The sequence below is a fragment of the Eptesicus fuscus genome, chromosome 8, assembly GCF_027574615.1.
Source record: "Eptesicus fuscus isolate TK198812 chromosome 8, DD_ASM_mEF_20220401, whole genome shotgun sequence".
Classification (NCBI taxonomy): domain Eukaryota; kingdom Metazoa; phylum Chordata; class Mammalia; order Chiroptera; family Vespertilionidae; genus Eptesicus; species Eptesicus fuscus.
Window position 1 is genome coordinate 27,213,075 of NC_072480.1, and position 25,338 is coordinate 27,238,412.

Genomic DNA, 25,338 nt, shown 5'->3' on the forward strand with positions numbered 1-25,338 from the left:
TTTTCTTCTCCCAAAACTGGCTTTAATGCACATTCTTGCATGTAAGAAATTATCTATAAATTATTCTGTATCTAATGAAAACAATTGATAATTTTGCACTTAAAGAAAAAAAAAACCTCATTTAGTTTCTTTGTATTCTCAAATTGTAAATTTCTAAAATAAGAGCCCTTTATCTAACTGCACAGTTGCAGGTAGCATACTGTGGGAATACAATAATCAATTCCATTTATGGTTAACTATGTAGTATATACAAGCATTTATACTTCGAAAATAGTCTCTTCTGTGAAATAAGAAAACACTTGAATTAATTTAATATACAAATTTAATACAGCTTGAGCAATGTCATTTCTTTGTACTAAAATAAAGCTGAATATAGAAAAAGATGCATGATAATAACAGTTCTCTTATTTGAATATATACTTTATGGGCATTCCATATTCTGCATTCTTACTACATTCATTTAATGGTGTTATGAATATTTGAGTACTAATCTGAATCTTTTCATCCCTTTGTACAAGCAATTTCATTTTTCATTGCTTCCTGGGATAGTACTTTGCCCATCTTTGCACCTCCAAACAAAAGCAATCCAATCTCCCACAATTTTTCACCTGATGCTAGTCATAAGCAGCCAGAAAAAAATGGAATCTTCCTGTTAATGTCACCATTTGCATAGCTATTAGTATTCTATTGCATTATTGCATCAGAGAATGAGAAAAAGTAACATCATATTTTATTCAATCAAGAAACAATCAGTGTCAAGAGCCTGATGTCCAAACCTAACCTTGTAATTATAATTTCCTCCCATATGGGATTTCACTGTGAGGTACAAAGGCTTATCCTTCAATGAAAACAAGAAGAGTCTGCACTATACAGGAGAAACCCACAACACAACTACTTTTGAATACAAGAATAGAAAATATGTGTGTTTTTCTCAAGGGAAACTTTGGTCCGGCACACTCCTGAAATTAAATATTTCCATGAGTGTTCACTGAGGATGTGATTGCCTGTTTTACTGCTAGATTAGGTCAATGCTGCCATTGCAATCTGGAATCACTTTACTAGCAAGGCAATTTCACACAATTAATTTCCTTCTTTAAAGGAAGCAATAAAGGACAGGCAATTGGAAACCTCACAACTTATAACTAATATCCTTTACTAACTAGTGCACACATCTGCAAACACATATAGCTCCCTTTGTGTATGCTTACACAAGGGCATTCAATTTTTAAATGACGATGGAGTTTTCACAGAGCCATTGTGAATTTCTTGTAAAAAAAAAAACATAACAAAATAAAAATGCTGTGAAAATCAGAGAGCTCAGATTGACTCAAAGATTTCAAACTCCTCTTAAGGCACGTGTGTATTCTTGTGGGATTGAAGAGTGTGTTTGCAATATAGTATAAAGGTGGAAAAAGGAGTAAAATACCAGAAAGTAATGTAATGTGAAGACAAAATATCGTATCTAATTTATGGGTTGACAAATATTGTATGCATTGATTTCATAATTATTTTCTGTTGTTGTTTTTTTTTTAAGTTAAGAGGCCTCTTAAAGTACTGTGAGGTATAGCATTAGCTCTCTTTTATCTTATGTGGACAGACTTTGCTTTTTGGACATCCTTTTACTGTCAATGCTTACATCTGTTGTTTAAAAAGCTATTGGTGGTGCAATTGCTTTTTAAATGCAAACCCATATGTGTGATCTCTAGAGGAACTGGTAAATTTCACCAAATGGGCATTCCTAAATTACATGCCATCTGTGGCTAGTGAAGAGAGGACTAAACCTGCTCAGCTGTGATTTTGCACCAATGTTTCCATCATTTTGATTGGCTCTAGGGAAATCATTCGTTTTTGGCATGAACTTTTCTAACCCCAACAGGTTATTATGGTCTGCTTGAGTTGCATGGACTCAAAGAATATTACATTTTCGGCACATGTTAGAACTCACTTGACTTTTTATATTGCTTTCTCTACCACATTTTACCATTATGGTTTAATCTTTTTGTTGTTGTTTTAGGTTTCAAACTAGTGAGGAGATGGTAAAGGTGATTCTATTGCCTGTAAAGTGTTGTTTAAACTGCTGAAAGAAAAACAAATAAACCTCCAGAATGCACATTCTAATGGTTGAATTACCTTAGTAAAAATTACCACATTATACAACTGAGGCTAAAAAATCATGTTGGAAAAAAATAAGGCAGAAGGTAAATCTCTAGTCCACATTTTTACCAGTTCTCCCCTGCAAATAAAGTAGAAAGAATATTGGCTTTTTTCAGTTTATAAATTCAATTTTTCACATTCAATTTCTTTGTTAGTCAAAGGCTGTTTTAGGCTCAGATCTATTAAATGTCTCAAAACTTCAATGCAGGATGGGGCAAAGGTACATTTACAGTTGTCTATATGGAAACTAATACAATCATTAATAAATAATATAAGAATAAACTGTTTTACCTAATCACAACTGTAAACCTACTTTTGCCCTACCCTGTATATGGTAAAACACTCAATTACATTCTAGGTAATCTTTAAATGACTATTTTGAATATTTACCTATAAAATAATTTAAAGTTGAAGTAGGAATACTGTCATATACAACTTTTCCTAATGGTCTCACTTCTTCCCTATTGCTTTTAATCAATAGTAACATTTTTTGTAAAGAAGCTGGAACATGAACATAGTAAAGACATTAGCAGACAAATATTGTGACTGTGTATCACAACCATAAGCAGGATACTCACAGTGAGTTTCCCCACTCCTTTCTGTAGTCATTCTCAAATATTCCCTTTTGGTTCATCTTAAATCAGTGAGGATGACTGGTGTATGTATATAAGGGACAAAAGGGACCTGTGGAAGAATGCATAGGCAATAGATAGCTTAACATGGGTCACAGTGAGAAATGTCAACATCAGGAATTTGGAAAAGAAAAGGATTAAAACTTACATTTATAATCAACTTGGCAGGAAATCAGTAAAGAGGAGACTAGGCAGAATGGAAAATATGCCAGAGTCAAGAAAAACTTATCTTTCTCTGACTGGCTTATTTCACTTAGCATAATATTCTCCAGGTCCTTCCATGCTGTCTCAAAGAGTAAAAGATCACTCTCTTTTACAGCTGCATTGTGTTCCATGGTGTAAATGTACCAAAATTTTTTTTACCCACTTGTCTACTGATGGGCACTTGGGCTGTTTCCAGACTTTAGCTATTGTAAAATGTGTCGCTACATGATCTCACTCATATGGGGAATGTAATGATCAAAATGAACTGATGAACAAAGTAGATCCAGAGACATAGAAGCATGGAATACACTAAGGAATCTCAGAGGGAAGTGGGGGGAGAGGTTGGGAGATGGGTGGGGAGAGATCAACCAGTGAAATTATATGCATATATGCAGAGTCCATGGACACAGATGATAGTGTGGTAAGGCCTGGGAGGGGTGAGTGCAAGGTGGAGAGGGTCAATGGGAAAAAAAAGGGAGGGGGCATCTGTAATACTTTGAACAATAAAGATAAATTTAAAAAAATACAATGGTTTAGGGATATAAATGAAAGAAGATTGGCCGTGAATTAATAATTATTGAAGATAGCTAATGAGTAAACGGGAGTTCATGATACTACTTTATTTTTGTGTATACTTGAAAATTTCCCTAACAAAAATGTTTTTAAGACAATACTAAAATAAAATAAAAAAATAATTAATCAAGAATAAAAACAGTAAAAACTGAAAAACAAACAAAGAAACAAAAAATAAGTCAACGAATAAAAACTAGAATAAAGGACCAGGAGAAATGCAGGTGTGATATTCGACACTAATGAGAAGCGCACCATTTCTCTGAAGTCTTTTTGAAATTGTAGTCCTTAATCTTCCCCTGACCTTCTCAGTTTTCAAAGGAAATATGTCCAGGGTCAGTGCAGAGAAATGTCTGCATTGACATTTCTAGAATATAAAGAAAAATTCTAAAATTAAAAAATTTAAAACCTAATAAAAAAGTTGGCACCTTAATTGTGCCAGAAACACTTATCAAAGTGTACTATGATCTTTACATCTTTACTCTCATCTTTACATAGGTTGTCATCAGTATATGAAATAGCACTGCTGTCACATCTTGTATGATTTAAATTATGGAATGATTTACAGAGAAATCTTTGAATAGGATATTGGCTGGGTACAGACAGGAAGAGCAAGCAAACATTGCCAGAATGTGTAGAAGACAATGTTTTTATCCAGGAACTTTTTCTCTAAAGTACAAGTAATGGGTCAATGACTTAGGGTCACTTCTTTTTTTTTGTGGGGGGAGGGGGAGGTGGTCAGAAAATTCTGGCTTTATAATGTAATTAAAAGCATTTGAATTTTTATTGGAAATTTAAAGTTTTTTAGCAAGAATTTGGAAAATCTTGCATTTTTGGTTTAAATATATATTATTAATTTAGCTAATGTAAAACTCACATTTAAAATTATTCATATATTAAACAGAAAAAATAATATAGGGCATTTTCAAACATTATCTTCAATGTTTCATGAATTATCTCCCACATAACCTTACTAGGAAGACACTGTAAGTTATTTTTTCTTATACACACTCACACCAACAGCAAAAGGAACTATTACAGCATCTTGTCTGATTTAAATCATATTAAAGCTAGATATGTAGAAGCTCCATATTCATGGCCAAATGGAACACAAAAGAATGCAGAGCAGGGGTGTGATAGTAGAGTAGAGGAAGGAATCCCAAGGGAGAAATGTGGGAAAGAGAAGAAAGCAGGAACTTGTCCCTGTGACCACACATTGGATGTCTGACCTCTCAGAAGCTAAGAATAAGGAAAAGAAGAGGATAATGATATGATTTTGATCTTTTAAAATATGTTTATATTCTGTAACACCAATGATAGGTATTTTGTGTAAGTCTGTTTTACACTGTCTGCTAAGTTACAGACAGCCATTCAAAAATAGTATACTATACCTAAATAAGCATCAAATGATAAAACTGCCAGTTAGAACAGAGGAAGTGAAGTGATCAATTTCTTTAGTTTCTTGTAGAAAGGAAATTGTGAGTATAGTTGTAATTGTTTAAAATATGTTTGGCCTTCTTTGGGAAGGATTTTAAAAGATTTTTTTTTTAAAGAGAGTATTATTGAAAAAAACTTCAGAGATGGGAAGATGGCAGCAGGCAAGACGAAGTGGAGAGAGAGGAAGTGAGTGAGTGAGGGTATAAAAGGAGAGTGTGTGGTTGTGCGTGGGGTGTGTGAGAGTGAGTGAGGGAAAGTTAAATCTCGCAGGAGCAGCAGGGGCTGGCAGAAAGCCTCTCCTTGACAAAGAGAGACTACCACTGCTGCGGGCACTCCTGGGACGGTGGGACCCTACCACAGAGGGAGCCCACGCCATCTTGAGCGGAGAACGGCCTTACATAGAAACTCATCAACACCACCAACAAGACAGGCCTTGGAACTGCCCCGCGACCCAGCACCCACTCCAGCCAATATCCTGCTACCCCAGCTGCAGACTCTCGGAACCTGGGACCTCCACCTCCAAAGACACAGCTTTCCACAGCTGTAAGTGCAACTCCCCCTCCCCAACAGCAGAACTCCTGGTTCCCGCCCGCGTGCACACAAACACACACTCATGTGGTCTCATCCCCAGGACACTTCACTCCGGGTTTGCACCAGAGGGTGAGATTCTGTGTAGACGGGACCCCCGGCCCTGCAGTGGAAATTCCTTCTTCCTTCTTCCTGGAGGGTTGCCCACATTAACCCCAGCTGCACACGCACTTGCGCGTCCTCAGCCCCAGGTCACTTTACTTAGGGTTTAAACCCCAGGGTGTGAGTCTGCGCAGACAGGGGAGTGCTCAGTGGAAATTCCAAACTCCCCCAACCCTGAGGGTTGGCCACATTAACCCCAGCTGCCCCCAGCTGCCCCCAGCTGTGTACGCACTGGTGCGCTCTCATCTCCAGGACAATTCACTCTAGGTTTGCACTTGAGGGTGAGATTCTGTGCAGACGGGGGGCCCAAGGCCTCACAGTGGAAATTCCTTCTTCCTGGAGGGTTGCCAACATTAACCCCAGCTGCGCACTCACTTGCACGTTCTCAGCCCCAGGTCACTTTGCTCAGGGTTTGCACCCAAGGGTGTGATTCTGCTCAGATGGGGGCGCGCGGCCCCTTAGTGGAAATTCTGAATTCCCTCTTCCTGGAGGGTTGCCCACATTAACCCCAGCTACTCAACCATAGTGCCAGGACCCCTCGGAGAGCATCAGAGCTCTGCGACCAGAGAGTGTGCCTCCACAGATACTAACACACTGAGCCAAACCAACCACAGGGCGCTAGTGGGAGCCACTGTGAGCTCTCCTTGGGTGTGATCTTGAACAAGCAGGGGGCACACGCCCCTCCAGCAGTAGAATCTTTGAATTCACTTACTGTGGATACCAGCCCACAGGCACCCCAATTACCCGGCTACACTGCCAGGGCCCTTCAGAGCCCTTCAGTGTGCCTCACTGGCAAAAGTACCAAGGGTGCTCCTGTAAAACACTGCTGGGAGTAAGCACCTATCCACCAGAGGTGCAACAGAAAAAGCTGGGTCTGCTCACCCCATGACTGCAGATCTCAGGGCATCACAGCCACGCCTTTCAAAGATCAGATCCCCTGAGCCCCAATACCCCAACAGACAGTAGCTGGGGGCCACTGTGAGTCCCTGCTGGGCATGTGTGATTACAATTAAGGGTGCAAGACAGCAAAAATTGAGACACTCCCACCCACAGCTGCTGACATCTAGACGCCGCAGTTGTGCCTCTCAAGCTCGCAGGCCTACATCAAAAGAACCCAAATAGCTCGAGTAGGAGCTACACTAGATTAACAAACCCAGGAAAACTGACATTAATCCAGTAGCACCATCCCCAAAAGAACCTGGGCAGCAAAGCAACAGGATCAACAATTAAAACATTACAGGAAAACATGGAGAGACAAAAAGGAAATTCCCAAAGGAAAGAAAAAGAAGAATCACCAGAAAGGGAGTTAAATGAACTTGAGGCTAGCAGCCTAACAGAGAAAGAATTCAGAGTATTCGGTATAAGGATATTTAAGCGAATGGATGACAAATACACACAACTCAATGAGAACTATAAGGAGCTGAATGAAAATGTCACCAACATGAAAAGAAACCAAGAGGAGATGAAGAACGACATAGCTGCAATAAAGAACACAATGGAAGGCCTAAAGAGTAGAGTAGAAGAGGCTGAGGACCGCATCAGTGAATTAGAAGATAAGGTAGGAAAAAACACACAAACACAGCAACAACTGGAAAGAAGACTTAAAAAGCAAGAGGAGAGCCTAAGGGAGCTATGTGACTACACAAAACGAAACACCATTCGAATAATAAGGATAAAAGAAGGAGAGGAAGAGAAGCAAGGAATAGAAAACCTGTTTGAAGAAATAATGACAGAAAACTTCCCTGATATTGGCAAGAAAAAAACTATCCAAGTCCAAGAAGTACACAGAGTCCCAAACAAAGTTAACCCCAAAAGACTGACACCAAGACACATCATAATTAAATTGATGAACACCAACGACAAAGCAAGAATCTTAAAGGCTGCAAGAGAGAGAGAAAGTAACATACAAGGGATCTCCTATTAGAATATCAACTGATTTCTTAACAGAAATACACCAGGCCAGAAGGGAATGGAATGAAATATACAAAGTGATGCAAAACAAGGGACTGAATCCAAGAATACTATACCCAGCAAGGCTATCATTCAAAATTGAAGGTGGAATCAGAAGCTTCACAGTTAACTAAGAGAGTTCATCACTACCAAGCCAGCAATGCAAGAAATGCTAAAGGGACTGCTGTAAAAAGAAGAAAGAGAAAGGCAAGAAGAAAAACAAACACTAAGAAAAAAATATGACAACAAACAGGTACTTATCAATAATAACATTAAATGTAAATGGATTAAATACACCAATCAAAAGACATAGGGTAGCTGAATGGATAAGAAAACATGACCCATATATTTGCTGTCTACAAGAGACCCACCTTAGAGCAAAGGATTCACACAGACTGAGAGTGAAGGGATGGAAAAACATTTTTCAGGCAAATGGAAATGAGAAAAAAGCTGGGGTTGCGATACTTATATCAGATAAAATAGACCTCAAAGTAAAGGCCATAATAAGAGATAAGGAAGGCCACTACATAATACTAAAGGCAGCAATCCAGCAAGAAGATATAACTCTGGTAACGTATATGCACCCACTGCAGGAGTGCCCAAATACATAAAAAATCTCCTGGAAGATATCAAGAGAGAGATCGACATCAATACAATCATAGTAGGGGACTTTAATATACCACTGACATCAATGGATAAATCCTTTGGACAAAAAATCAGCAAAGAAACAGCAATTCTAAATGACACACTATATCTGATGGACCTAATTGACATCTTCAGAGTATTTCACCCCAAAGCCAGGGAATATACGTTCTTCTCAAGTGCACATGGGACATTCTCAAAAATAGACCACATATTGGGTAACAAGCAAAGTCTCCCCAAATTCAAAAAGATTGAAATCATATCAAGCATTTTCTCAGACCACAATGGCATAATATTAGAAATAAACTACAATAAAAACATTCCAAAAAATTCAAACACTTGGAAACTGAATAGCATGCTACTAAACAATGATTGGGTTATCAATGAGATCAAAGAAGAAAGTAAAAACATCCTGGAGACTAATGACAATAAAAACACAACATTACAAATCCTATGGGACACAATGAAAGCAGTCCTGAGAGGGAAGTGTATAGCTCTACAGGCCTACCTCAAAAAACACGAAAATATGGTAATAGATCATCTAACTCAACAACTCAAAGAATTTGAAAGGGAACAACAAGAAAAGCCCACAGTGAGCAGAAGAAAGGAAATAATAAAGATCAGAGCAGAAATGAATGACATAGAGACCAAAAAAAAAAAAAAAAAAAAAAAAAAAAAATACACAAGATCAACAAAACCAAGAGCTGGTTCTTTGAAAGGATAAACAAGATTGATGAACCTCTAGCCAGGCTCATCAAGAAGCAGAGAAAGGACCCAAATAAACAAAATCAGAAATGAAAGAGGTGAAATAACAACACACCCCACAGAAATACAAAGGATTGTCAAAAAATACTATGAACAACTCTATTCCAACAAACTAGACAACCTGGAGGAAATGGACACATTCCTAGAAAAACACAACCTTCCAAAACTTACTCAGGAAGAGACTAAAAATCTCAATAGGCTGATAACTATGGAAGAAATTGAATCAGTCATCAAAAAGCTTCCAAAAAACAAAACCCGGGGGCCAGACAGCTTCACAGGGGAGTTTTACAAAACATTCAAGGAAGAGCTAAAACCTATCCTCCTCAGACTATTCCAGAAAATTCAAGAAGGAACACTTCCAAGCTCCTTCTATGAAGCCAGCATCACCCTAATACCAAAACCAGATAAAGGTAACACAATGAAAGAGAATTACAGGCCAATATCCCTCATGAACATAGATGCCAAAATCCTCAACAAAATTCTAGCAAATCAAATCCAGCAGTACATCAGAAAGATCATACACCACGACCAAGTAGGATTTATCCCTGGGATGCAAGGATGGTACAATATTTGCAAATCAATAAACACGATACATCACATAAACAAATTGAGAGATAAAAATCACATAGTCATATCAATTGATGCAGAAAAAGCATTTGACAAAATTCAACACCCTTTCTTGATAAAAACTCTCAGCAATCTGGGAATAGAAGGATCATACCTCAACACAATAAAAGCCATATATGACAAACCCACAGCCAACATCATACTCAATGGGCAAAAACTAAAACCATTTTCCCTAAGAACAGGAACAAAACAGGGATGCCCACTTCACCACTCCTGTTCAACATAGTGTTGGAAATACTAGCCATTGCAATCAGACAAGAAGAAGAAATAAAAGGCATCCAAATTGGAAAAGAAGAAGTAAAACTGTCCTTATTTGCAGATGACATGAAACTGTATGTAGAAAACCCTAAAGACTCCATCAAAAAATTATTAGACTTAATAAATGAATTCGGCAGAGTAGCAGGATACAAAATAAATGCTAAGAAATCTATAGCATTTCTATACACCGATAATGAACTTACAGAAAGAGAGACTAAAAACCAATCCCATTTATTATCACACCAAAAAAATCAAGATACCTAGGAATAAACTTAACTAAGGAGGTAAAAGACCTATACGTGGAAAACTACACAACACTGAAAAAAGAGATAGAGGAAGACATAAACAGATGGAAGAACATACCATATTCATGGATTGGTAGAATCAACATCATCAAAATGTCCATACTACCCAAAGCAATCTATAATTTCAATGCACTTCCCATTAAAATACCAATGGCATACTTCACAGACCTAGAACGAACTTTCCAAAAATTCATCTGGAATAAAAAAAGACCCCGAATAGCTACAGCAATCCTGAGAAAGAAAAACAAAGTAGGAGGGATCGCAATACCAGATTTCAAGCTATATTACAAAGCCACTGTTTTCAAAACTGCCTGGTATTGGCACAAGAACAGACATATAGATCAATGGAATAGAATAGAGAACCCAGAAATCGATCCAAATCACTATGCTCAATTAATATTTGACAAAGGAGGCATGAACATACAATGGAGTCAAGACAGTCTCTTCAATAAATGGTGTTGGGAAAATTGGACAGATACATGCAAAAAAATGAAACTAGACCACCAACTTACACCATACACAAAATTAAACTCAAAATGGATCAAGGACTTAAACATAAGACAGGAAACCATAAAAATACTAGAGGAATCTACAGGCAGAAAAATCTCTGACATATGCCAAAAGAACTTCTTCGCTGATACTGCTCCTAGGGCAATGGAAGCTAAAGAGAAAATAAACAAGTGGGACTACATCAAAATAAAAAGCTTTTGCACAGCAACAGAAACCATCAATAAAACAACAAGAAAGCCCAGTTCATGGGAGAACATATTTGCCAATGATGTCAACGATAAGGGTTTAATCTCCAACATTTACAGGGAACTCATGCAGCTTAACAAAAAGAAGATAAACAACCCAATCAAAAAATGGGCAACTGATCTAAATAGACACTTTTCGAAAGAAGACAGAAGGAAGGCCAAGAAACATATGAAAACCTGCTCTAAATCACTAATCATTAGAGAAATGCAAATCAAAACAACAATGAGATACCATCTCACACCTGTCAGAATGGCCATTATCAACAACTCAACAAATGACAAGTGCTGGCGAGGATGTGGAGAAAAAGGAACCCTCGTGCACTGCTGGTGGGAATGCAGACTGGTGCAGCCACTGTGGAGAACAGTATGGAGTTTCCTTTAAAAACTAAAAATAGAACTCCCATTTGACCCAGTGATCCCACTTCTAGGAATATATCCCAAGAAACTGGAAACATCAATCAGAAAGGATATATGCACCACTATGTTCATAGCAGCACAATTCACCATAGCTAAGATTTGGAAACAGCCTAAGTGCCCATCAGCAGATGAGTGGATTAAAAAACTGTGGTACATCTACACAATGGAATACTATGCTGCGGTAAAAAAGTAGGAGCTCTTACCATTTGCAACAATATGGATGGAGATAGAGAACATTATGCTTAGTTAAATAAGCCAGACAGAGAAAGATAAATATCACATGATCTCACTCATTTGTGGAATATAATGAACAACATAAACTGATAGGGAAAAGATAGCTCCAGAAACAGAGAAACATCAATCAGAATGTCAAACCCAGTGGAGAAATTGTGAGGTAACCAGAAACCCAAGAATGCCTGAGAACGCCTTTCTAGCCACGCTATCTATCATCAGATGTACTTTAATTTTACCTGGGACAAGAGGGTAAGTATTTTGGTCTTATGCTGCTGACCCTTCATGGGTAAGACCCCTTACGTGGGCTGATCCCCTGACTAATGTAGTCACTAATAATAGCAAACACCTTGGTCATCCAGGAGGTCCATGGGTGGGGCAAGAATGTATAAATACACAGGGGTCTCCACCCAGCTTCCCTTTTGTATGACACAAAATCAAAACAACGGCCCTTTGGGTGTACAATTAAAGAACGGTTTATGGCTTGTGTGGACACCAAAGAAAGGGTGTCACTACTATCACTACTTGCCCCCAGTAGAGGTGCAGAAAATGTAACTAAGGTCTTGTCTATATAAAAAGAAATGGACAGCCAGTTTGAAAGGGAATTGCCATGGACTAGAACAAAGAATATCCTTACATGATATTATTCTACACTGTCATTAAAATTTTTCCCAGATTTGGATCACCCCCAGTACTTATAATAGTTCCTCACACCCTTGGGGATAAAAAAATAAATAAATAAAAAATCATGTGTTTGGTGCTTGGAGACAAATGTAACACATCTCTTGATATTTTAGAATTACAACAGCATAATATACAATTATCCCAGGCAAATTTACAAACTGATTCTTTGAATGTCTGGCAGCAATTTCAAAAGGACATGTAAGGATTTAATCCCTTTCATTGTGTAGAGGGCCTCCTGGGAAGGCACCTGAGCATTCTATATTGGTCCCTCTTACCCTTTAGGCCAAGAGGGACCCTCTTCTCACAATTCAATTGCTCACAACTGTTGCATGAGCTCTCTGTTCATGTCAAGGTTGAAGTCTCGTGATGACTGGTGCCATGGATCTGTCTCTCGCCCAGTGGGGCAAACTGAGCCCTCCCTGGAGAAGAAACCCAGGTTCCCCAATATATGTGATCAGTGCTGGGGCCCGGCCAGCAGGCGAGGGTATCCCAAGGCAGGTGCTGGGCATGGAGGCCACGGGGGCATAGGCTACCAATGAGACAAAACTGAATCTCATGTCACCCTGCTTGGCCCCAGAGGATGGCTTGTTAGCCAGAGACGGGTAAGATTCCTCAAGGAAGGAACAACCTAAGACAGGCACAGTCGCAGAGGGGCCAACAGGGGAGAACTTGGGGGTCAACAGAGGTGGGGCACAGACCCTCACCCCCCCAACATTGCAGGGGCCTGAACCCTAGCCCCTTCTGAGGGAGGTCTCCTGCCCCCATGGCTGCTTCATGCTTCCCATGCCCAGCTCAGATCAGGACCCAGGTGACCAACAGAGACTTGGCCGACAGCACTGCCCTTCACTCCAACAAGAATTGTTTGAGTTGTCTTGTACCCATGGTGTGGGGAAGTGGGTTTATGATATCTAAATCTAGCCTACCACCAAGAATGTTCAGGACCTACTCAAGAAGGCAAATAATCCCTTCCACTAATATTTACAGGGTAAAATAAGATTGTTGTTAGAGTAATAAATTTGACAGTAAAATAGTAGTCAAGTTTTCAGGCAAATTTAAATTGGCTAGTTGAAACAAGCAAATATGCTAGAAAAATTAATTGTACTGGACAAAAAGGTGTTCCTAAAGTGTTAAGTAAAATTTTTATTGGTAGTTCATCTCATGATAAAATTGTGCACCATGTAATGAACCTAAAACAGTAATATTATAGTGCAAAAAATTAAAATTTAAAAGCCATCAAGACTACATTATAAAATTTTCAAAAGCCTCCTAATATTTAAATCAAGAAAGGGGGGAATAGTAGAAGAATATCATGCAAGGAAAAATATCCTGTAAGTAAATTACATCTAGAAAATTAATACTTTAGAAAATTAATTGTAAGGCTAAAAGCAAGACACCCATGAAAAACACACAAAGTGTCAAAACAAGCCAGAGGAAAATCATTGGGGCAAAAAATGAAATAGGATCCCAAGTAAAATTTATAGAAAATATTCCTTTATTAACTTTTGGTCGAGAATATGTTTGTATATTTTCAGAAAACAACTCCGAGACCATGTGGATTCCAGCAACAGAGAGGAATCGACAGGACTACTCCAGCCATGAAGACAGAAGAGAAGCAGTCCAGAGATGGAAGACACTGATGTGGCCTTCCCTTACTAGCAGTTAGCAGCTGTGCATCACTGCAGGTTGCCCAGGACCAAACAAGAGAGAGTCAGACCTGCATTACCACCATTTGTCCACCATCCAGAACTGTAATGTCAGTGCTGACATGTACACATAAGGAACTGTTGAACATTGAAATTGGGTCTCAAAAGAACTGTTGGCCCAGAAAGAAACTCACTACAGACTGATTCATTTGCCTGTCACCATAACCATTATTGCTTGTCTCATTTTCGGTTCTTATAAGTGTATTTCTAATAGCACATGATCTCACTCATCTAGGGGAAATAATGAACAACATAGACTGATGAACAAGAACAGACCCAGAAACAAGGAGGCATGGATCAGACTGTCGGGCCTCAGAGGGAGGGTAGGGGAGGGTGGGGGAAAGGGGAGAGATCAACCAAAGGACTTGTGTGCAAGCATATGAGCCTAACCAGCGGTTAAGGACAACAGGGGGGTGGGGGCATGTGTGGGGAGGGGTGTGGGATGGGAATGGGGGCATGAGGACAAATATGTGATACCTTAATCAATAAAGAAATTTAAAAAATAAAAAATAAAGAGAGTATTATTGAAACACACAGGAACCTACAGTATAGAACACCCTATTCTTGTTCTTATCTTTAAACTGTCATTGGTTTGATTATATGGTCATTTTCATTTTACAAAGTCCCAATTGCCACAAGAAAAAGGGTGTGGTGTGCATACTGTCATTGACATAAAAAATACAAAGTTCTATGTGGTATGTGTCTGTCTGTTGAATGTATTTGTGTGATGAGGGCTTAACATATACTTTGATGACTATTAGTTTCTTAAACAGAATTGTTAGAAATCATCTATTATAAATAATATATGTATTTTTAAAATCTTCGGTAGCAACAGCACATCTGGAAAATTATTTTCAGTTTTGGAAACAAATCATTAAAAATAATATAAAAATTGGAAACATTCAGAGGAAATTAATTAAGACATTAAAAGAAAACATAGAAATCTACACCTGAAACCTATATGATACTATTAACAAATGTCACTCCAATAAATTTAATTTAAAAAATGAAAAAAATAATAAAGCTTAACCCTCAAAAAAAAAAAAAAAGAACACAAAACTGGTTTTTGGTGACTAATAGCTGAAGAAAGTGAATTTAGATAGATGAGGAAAGACTAAATAACATTTAGCTGTTTTCAATATTTCAAGGATTCAAACTAAGAACAACATTGTTCTATGTTGCTCCATTGGATAAACCAAAGAACAAAATAAAGACAATATATGGACCCTATTTTAATTCATTGTGTGGGAGAACTTTATTACATTCACAACTATACAGAGATGGAATAAAAATTATCAGTCAACAGAAGTGTTTTAAACTACAGATGTTTTTGTTGATTTTATTTAAATATGAAATAAATAGCCAAAATAAATTAAATACCTTTTCTAAGCCTGAGTTTAAGATCCTGTCACAGAACTTTACAAATCATCCTACTTGGGGGTTATCTTTCATTGATACCTTAACATTATATCCAACATACTTATTGAAAAAAGTGAGAGGGCTATAAAGTTTATTGATTTAGTTCATATACTTTTGATCTCCTGACAAAAAAAATTGAAATATTGTACTTAAAAATAAAGTTAAAATATATATATTTTGAAAAGTCAAAGCCAGAATTTCATAAACTATGATGTTTTTAAGATTTTAGTAAACACAATTAAATTTTTCTCTCTTTTAAAATGAGCTAAGTTCAATATTAAATTCTTTTCTAATCAATATAGTTTTTATCTAGGACATTCTTAAATGTTTTAAGAAACATATTTTGGGCTGATTTTTAAGAAATAATCCAGTCCACAAGTTTCCATTGTGATATGCATAATGGTTCTTACAGAGTTTCAGCCCATTATTTTTGCTTATTATCCTATATAATAAAAGGCTAATATGCAAATCAATGGAAAGTTGGAATGACTGGTCGCTATGACATGCCCTGACCACCAGGGGGCAGATGCTCATTGCAGGAACTGTCCCCTGGTGGTCAGTGCTCTGCCACAGGGGGAGTGCTGCTCAGCCAGAATCCTGGCTCATGGCTGGTGAGTGCAGCGGTGGTGGCAGGAGCCTCTCCCACCTCCGCAGCAGTGCTAAGGATGTTCGACTGCCGGCTTAGGCCCGCTCACCTTAGGCCCGCTCACCTCTAATAAATTATATAAAACTAGAGACATCCCCCAAGGGCTTCCAGACTGGGAGAGGGCACTGGCCAGGCTGAGGGACCCCTACCCCTGAGTGAATGAATTTTGTGCACTGGGCCTCTAGTACTTATATAAATGTTTATCTTTGGTGTCCAGGATATAAGATTCTTATTATATGCAGCTGCAGGCTCCTGGTGATTGACATTTTAAGGCTATTATATAACACTAGTTCTTAAAATGTACCAAATTATACTTCAAGTTAAAAAAAACACACAAAAAAACATTTGCCTAAAAGTAAAAACCATACAAAATATTTATTGTAAGATTTATAAAAACAAACAATAGTGTTTTGCAGAAAATACCACCTCATGAGAGAGAGAGAGAGAGAAAGATAGAGAGAGAGCTGATTTTGTGCATTTCTTCCCAACTGTATGTTAAGTAACATCATATTGGTAGCTTGAAATCAGTTACTGTAGGAGAATTTACACCATGGAAATTGGTAAATGTTATGAATCAGAGATCTTTTTACTTCCTGAAAAGCCAATTATTAAACACTAGAGGCCCGGTGCATGAAATTCGTGCATGGAGGGGTATCCCTCAGCCCAGCTTGCACCCTCTCCAATCTGGGACCCCTTGAGGGATGTTCGACTGCCCGTTTACAGGGATTGGGCCATGGGGGTGTGGCCAGCTTGGGTGAGGGACTGATGGCTGTTTGCAGGCTGGCCAAGCCCCCCAACAGGGACCCTCAGCACCTCCTTGAGCAGAGGCCAGGGCTGGCTGGAAGCTGGTATCTTGGATTTATTTATCTTCTATAATTGAAACTTTGTAGCCTTGAGTAGAGGCCAGGGCCAGCCAGGGTGGATGGGAAGCTTGGCTTCCTCCATCACCTGGGGCAGCCCAAGCCTCCTGCTCGCTCCAGCTCCATGGCTGTGGCAATCTTTGTTGGGTTAATTTGCATACTCACTCCTGATTGGCTGGTGGGCGTGGCTGGTGGGTGTAGCAGAGTGATGGTCAAGTTGCATGTTTCTCTTTTATTAGTGTAGATGTATTGACATATCACTAGTAAATCGTATCATGAAACATGTTTATATTATTTAAATCCAAAGCAATATTATCCTCATATTTTAATTATATGTTCACTTACTATTAGCAGCATATTAGCTATGTGTAAATTGAGCTACTATGTGACTTACCTAAATTAATTAAGAAAAAATATTCAGTCATCCCTTTGTCTATTAACTAGGATTATATTTGCAATGCTTATGCTATATAATAAAGAGCTAATCTGCAAATTGACTGGACGGCAGAATGACCTTCTGGAACAACCTTCAGGAACAACCTTCCGGGATGAACAGTGGGTAGGGTGCGGGGCCACAGCTAAGGAGGCTGGACCTGAGAGAGCCAAGGTGGCCAGGGCAGCAAGGGCCTACCCTTGTACAAATTTAATGCATTGGGCCTCTAATAAATTATATAAAACTAGAGGCCCAGTACAAAAAACTCGTGCACCTGTGGGGTGGTGGTCCCTCATCCCAGCCTGCCCCCTATCACAGTCCAGGAGCCCTCAAGGGATGTCCTACTGACAGCTTAGGCCTACTCCTCATGGGGAGTGGGCCTAAGCTGCAGTCTGGCCTCCCTCTGCGGGAGGCGACTAGGCTGATCAGGGGAAGGCGCCACCCCCATCACCCTGCTGCTGCTGCCACTGCTGGCCACTGCAGCCACCAAGGTGTTTTCATCAACACGAACTCCAATCCCTTCACCACTAAAAAATGACAACATTCTTTAGGCATTTTCAAGATGTCTCTTTCATAGGGTATGATATTTCTTTCTTTCTTTTTGTCCTCACCTGAGGATATTTTTCCATTGATTTTTAGAGAGTGTAGAAGAGAGAGAGAAAGACAGAGAGAAACATCAATGTCAGAGGGACACTTTGATTGTTTGCCTCTTGCATGAGCCCTGACCTGGGCCCCGGCCTTGGAGGAGCCTGAAACCTAGGTACATGCTCTTGATCAGAATTGAACGCAGACCCTGCGGTCCACAGGCCGAGTCTCTATCTACTGAGCCAAACTGGCCATGGCAGGATATGACATTTCTTAGTCCCTGCAGCAGCAGACCTTCGTTTTTTCCTCCAGGAGTGAGGTGGAAAAACCCTAGATCACCTTCTTGGATTCTTATTACCCAAGTTACCAAGAACACTGCGAGTGCTGTACAGGGAGCTTAGCCAATGAGCGGTCAGAAAAGGTGTTTCCTCTACAGTTCACGCACAGAGGTGGGAATGCTGGCATGCCGTGGTGTGTCCACTCCAGGCCTGCTCCAGCCGTGCCATGGCGGCTGGGACAGGGCCCTCTGTGTGTGTGTTTGCTCCAGGCCTGCGCCATCCGTGGCTTGCCTCACCGCACACGCAGTCCCCTCCCACCCATCTGCACATGCAGCCTCCTCCTGAGCTGGTTGTGACTGTTATGGCGTCCCGGCTAATTTGCATATTACCTCATATATATATATATATATATATATATATATATATATATATATGCTCAAAGAGAAAAAATCATGTAAATATAAGTAAGATATTCTGATTAAAAACTAAGTGTAGATAAAAACAAGATAAGACAAAGTCAATCAGTTCTGGTTACACTCAGGAGAGATGCTGCATTTCCCAATGGCAAAAGTACACATGTGAAGAGGGATACATTGCCATATATATTTTTTTAAAGAATGATCATCATCTTTCTATAACAAATCCAACACATCCACTATATATAATAGAGAATCCCAGCTGTGTCCATCAAAGTAAATCTGAAGTGCCTATTAATGTTTTGAAGATTTAAAGAATCGGCCACCCAGAAGTTGATTAGACTGTCTTCAACCACCTAGAAGAAAAATCTTCCTAGGAAACAGTGCTAAGGTAAAAAAGCTGGCAGAATAAAAAAAAATACAGTAATCAAAAATGTGATTCTAAATACAACACCATATATTGACACTCAAATGTGTCTCTGAGCCCACAGTTTTATTCATCAGTTAGATCTGAAAAAGCTAATGGAAGCCAACAGACACAAAAATTGCTTCCCCTCTTACAACTAAAAAAAAAAAAAAAGAAACTATGAGGATATATTAGAGAGAGAGCACTCTTTAAGCAGGTGAGAAGTTAATGTACTTCCTTATGAACAGTTTTAAACCTGTGTTAACTCCCAGAAATCATATGCAGAATTTGACAGAAAAGTTAAGGCATTTTCAGTAATAAGTGAAGACAGAAGCCAATGCAATAGGGATACAATGAAATAGCAATACATCAATTCAATGAAATCAGTCAAAAATATTTGTTGGCATTTTTCACCAGTACTCCCATTTTGTTGGTTAATATTGTAGCTATATAAGCAGTAGCTTTCATTTTATTTGATTCAATTATTGAGTCAAAGAACTGGCAAATGAAATAAAAATGGTAAAAAATGAATCAAAAACAAAATATTAAATGTATTGAATTTTTCAGCTTTAACAACTAGGATGTCATGGATGACAACAAATTAGACAAAGTCTGTTTTCTTTTCAATCGATCACATATAGGTGAGGAAGCATAGGCATAAGGAATGGCAATCAATGAACTCATGTCTGATGCACCAAAATTCACGAGTAGCTGTTTTTCTGTGTGTCTGTTTGTTTATAGAAATATTGGTTTTATAATTTCTTATTTGATCAATCTTCTATGTATGAGTAATTATCACCAATCCTAATAACATTTAAAATACATGTCCTATACAATATACATTCATAAATATATAATATAAAACTAAGCATTGTATTTTCAATAAATTAACAGATCATTATATAACTTGAATATGGATCATCAAAGTTTTTGTTTTACATTTATCTTGTACATTTTCTTTGAGAGGAGGAGAGTCAAAGATGAAAAATTCCTGTTTCCATCTTGCTGGTTGTCCCTTGAGATAGAAGCAAAAGGTAGCAATAGAAACCAAACTGTTTCTTACAAAAGAAGAATTTAAATGCCTTATTTTGTTATCTAGTCAATAAAAAAGATGCCAGGGTGTAAGTGAAAACAAAAAATATAAAAAACAATCATATTAGAAAGGTTTTCTTGATACATTGTCCTTTGGCTCTTGTCCCTCTTACCTTTATGTGTGTGAGTGTTTGCTGTGTACATGTGTGTATTTGATTTGTTTGCTTGCTTTTTATTTTATTTTATGTCACATCAGTTAGAATTAGATCTGTACAACATAGTGTGTACAAATACAAAGATCCATGTTTGATGTTTTTTCTCCCTGCTTGTCACATGCTAAATAAGAATTGTTCTTTGCAGACTTTCTCTACCTAGTTTACTTAGCCTAGTGTCAAAAGGATAATTCTTATGAGTACCACATGCTAACCGATTGTGCCACTAGAGCTCCAAAAGGAAAATTCTTAAACATAATGTTGAATTTGAAATGTGTAACTCTTCAGAATCTTGCTTTGTTGTCCTATGTGCTCAACATCCATGTGATGCTTCCATTTGATTCATGGCTTAAAGATTATTATTATCTCAAACTCATTAAAGTATTATGTAAATGGTTAAAATATGCTTTGCTTTATTTTTCTTTCTTCTTTCAGGTTAAGGATATTAAATTATCTTCAATAAGAAGTGACCAAATTTTATTCATCCTTAAAATAAAATAAAAAAGAAATAATACTTTAATATTTAAAATTTTTATTGTACCAATCCTATCTAATAAAAGAGTAATATGCAAATTGACTGTCACTCCAACACACAAGATGGCTGCCACCATGTGGACACAAGATGGCCGCCACAAGATGGCCAGCAGGGGAGGGCAGTTGGGAGGGACCAGGCCTGCAGGGAAGGGCAGTTGGGGATGATCAAGCCTGCAGAGGAGGGCAGTTAGAGGTGACCAGACTGGCAGAGGAGGGAAGTTGGCGGCGATTGAACTTGCAGGGAAGGGCAGTTGGGTGGGACCCAGGACGGCAGGATAGGGCAGTTAGGGGCAATCAGGCTGGCAGGGGAGTGGTTAGGGGGTGATCAGGCTGGCAGGCAGAAGCAGTTAGGGGCAATCAAGATGGCAGGCAGGCGAGCAGTTGGGAGCCAGCAGTCCTGGATTGTGAGAGGGATGTCCGACTGCCCATTTAGGCCAGATCCTAATCGGGCCTAAACGGGCAGTCAGACATCCCTCAAGAGGTACCAGATTGGAGAGGGTGCAGGCTGGGCTGAGGGACACACACCCCAATGCATGAATTTTGTGCACCGGGCCTCTAGTATATATATAATATAAAATTGCTATTTTAACAAATTTTAAGTGTATAATTCAGTAGCACTAATCACATTCACAATTTTGTGCAACCATCATTCTATTACCCAAAGGTTTTAATTGCCTCAAACAAAACTCTGTATCTATTAAACAGTGACTACCATTCTTCCCTTCCTTGGAAATATCTAATATACTAAGAAATAATTTAAAAAATATTTAAAGACTTGAAATGTTTTTGAGCATTTTATTCTTACTATTAACAAAGTAATGTATAAAAATACTTCATAAAAAAACAACAACACTTAACTCAATTAAATTTAAATTAAAACTTTAACTTTTAAAAGTACTTTTAGTTTTACAGTAAAGTTGAGGGGTAGGTACAGAGTTCCCATATTCCCTCTTTCCCAACATATGCATAGCCTCCCCACTATGAACATCCCCCACTAGAATGGTATGTTTGTGACAGTGATGAACTCACATAAACACATAATAATCACCCAAAGTTCATAGTTTAAATTCACTCTAAGTGTTGTATATTCTATAGATTTTGACAAATGTGTAATAACATCTATCCATCATTATGGTATCATAAGGAGAATTTTCATCCTATGAATTTTCTGTGTCCCACATCATGCTTATTACCTCCATCCCCAGCTCCTGGCAAACTACTATCTTTTTTCTATGTCCATAGTTCTGCCTCTTCCAGAAGGGCATAGAGTTGGAATCATCCAGTATGTAACATTTTTTCAGATTGGTTTCTTTCACTTAGTAAAATGCTTTTAAGTTTCCTCCAAGTCTTTTCAAAGTTTAATAGCTCACTTCTCTATACTGCTAGATAATATTCCATTATCTGGATGTACCCCAATTTATTTGTTCATTCACTTGCTGAAGGGCATCTTGATTGCTTCCCAAGCTTTGGCAATTATGAATAAAGTTGTTATAAACATCTGTGTGCATATTTTTGTGTGAAATACAGTGAAAATTTAAACATAAAATCATCAACCAAGTAGTTTGACTTCATTATAGCAAGCAACCGTTGTGAATGATTTAAAAAATCTTTATACATACAAGCCTTTATAGTTTTTCTTATTAGTATCTGTTCAAGTAAAATTATTAGTAAATAATATTGGCTATTCACTTAAAGTTTTATAAACTCACCAGATTTACCAAATTCTTACAGACTTTGTATTTATCTTATAACAAAGAGAGAGTTGACTAGAAAAGTGTTTTTAGATTCCCATTTTTTAAAAGATCATGTGGATTCAATATTAACATTTTCTTAGTTTGTTTCTTCTTTCTAACTTTCTCTACTCATTGTTAGAAGACTCCCAATTTAACAAAAAATAGTGAAACATGACAAATATCCTACAACATTTGAACAACCAGTTACATTATCCTAGTTAGAAGCTCATAACTGACTAGAGAGGTTTGGAGGTCATGAGAACATACATTTCCCTCTAATGTGATAATTTCTTTCTTAAGACATGTCTAGTATAATAAAAAATGATTTTTTTTATCTAATACTAGTGTTTCCATAAAATCATTCTGAAAGTCACTAACACATGTTTTAGTATCTTTATTATTCTTGATTATAAAATAATACATGTGACTTTGAAAAAATTACAAAATATGAAAAATTACAGATTATTATACCTATAAAAGTCTAACAAATAAAATGGTGTGATTTTTTTCTTTTTTTAAATATGTTTTTATTGATTAGAGAGAGATGAAGGGAGAGGGGAGAGAGAGAGAGAGAAACATCAGTAATGAGAGAGAATCATTGATCTGCTGCCTCCTGCATGCACCCCAACTGGGGATTGAACCCACAATGCAAGCATGTGCCCTGAATAGGAATCGAATAGAACAGGACAGTGCTCAACCAACTGAGCAACACCAGCCAGGGCTGAAATGGTGTCATGTTTTATTGCTCCATTCTCTTGAATCCCATAGTCACCATTTTAAACTTATTTCTTTGTTCAGACCACTCCTGACTAAGGCACATTTTGATCTGTGTAAGATATAAGTCTCACTATTATTCCAGATGAGTTTTTTAGGTTAATCTTACTTCTTAGATTTCATTTTGACTAAATGCATTAAAACGTTATCTTGAGGTAAAGCCATTACTGCCTGAAATGGAACTAATAAGATTTGTTTGCCCCTAAGGTTTGAGACACAGGGAATATCCAGGTACCATGGCATATAACACCTCCAGAAGGTGGTTATTTTTCTTAAAGTTTCTGTTGTTATAAGAATAAAGTTCCTAAACTATTGAAAGTTATACAAGGTCTGTCATATTGTAGTCCAAAATTAACCTTTTCAGACTCATGAAATTAGTATGACTTGGAGGTGCATTTAGATATAAAGAAAAAATTCTAGGGGATTTCCATAGTTTTTGACCTAGAGCAACCCTTTGGGGAAGGACAGCCATATTTTTGGTGATAAAAACAATCAATTAAATTTGGAGTAATAATGGATTTGAAATGTTTATTAAGTGTTGGATAGTAGAATTTAAAATTCAGTAGAAAAATCTAGACTGGAATTTAATATTCATCCAAAGTGCAATTGATAGCTGTTGCCATGACATTAGAAAGGTTACTCAAGGTTACCCCTGCATATTTCACCATTTAAAGGAGAGGAAAAGATGACTCGGGGAAAGTGGCATCATTATATATAAGCATTAAGTTATTAGAAAAGGCATCACTCTATAGAGAATTAAGCTCTGTCCAGTTTTGCTCAGATGTTAGAGTGTTGGGCCCATGACCAAAGAGTTTGGGGTTCTATTTGCAGTCAGGGATGAGTACTTTAGTTGCAGTTTTGATTCCCAGCCCTGGTAGGGATGTGTTTGGGAGGCAACCAATGGATGTGTCTCTCTCACATCGCTGTTTCTCACCCTCCTTTATATCCTTTACTCTCTCTAAAAAAATCAATGGAAAAAATATCCTCGGGTGAGGACTTTAAAAAAAAAATTCTAACATGAATGGGAATTGATTCCATTTTTATAAGAGGTTGGTGTGAAATGGGTGGAATTCCAATTCAGTTGGGTGGCTCGGAAAGGAAGGTAAGTATTAACTACCAGAGAGTCTTCTTCTGTTAATCAACTCTCATTACCAAACAGAAAACCTTCTTACCATTGTTCAAGAAAGACAATCCAAAAGTCCCAACTACCTGTATCATCAGGTTCCATGTTCAGGGTCTGTTAATATCTTTATGATGGAAGGTAATCTTTAGATAATTCTGTTGTGGGTTTTTTTTGTGCCTCTTAAATATTATGAACATTATATACTTCATACACTCAATTTACAATGGAAATATAGGGTCAGGTTAATCACAATAAGCACTCCCACAGAGAGAGGATGAGAATGGGCTATATATAATAGTAATGTCAATTCTGATATCCTGCTTGGCAGACATTGGGGAACCCTCTCACTTTTTGACAAGGATCAATTCTATTCCTGAGGAGGGGTGGCCCTCAGTTCATTGTTCTAAGAGGAGTTTCATTTATGTTTCTTGACCATGACTCAATTGAGTATTAAGGACCATGTCCTCCTTGAGAACTGAACTGCTTTCTGCATGTAGAAGACTGAGAAGTCATAATCTTTTAGTTTAGGCTGGTGCTTCTTTTGTCAGAATGACTCTCCTAAACACTTACTGTCTCATCTATTTAACACCAGTCAGCTCCATGTCCCAACAGCTACATTCTGTTCTTTTATGTATATACTTTGAAAAAAATTGTAGGGTTACATTGGTTAATAGCATAATATAGGTTTAAGTGAACATTTTTATGGTACATGATCTGTATATTATATTGTGTGCCCACCACCCAAAGTCAAACCATATTCTGTCGCCCTATACTTGGTCCACTTTTCTGCCTTTCCTCTGGTAATCACCATACTGTTGTCTGTGTCTATGAGTTTCAGTTTTATACTGGATGTACTACTTAAA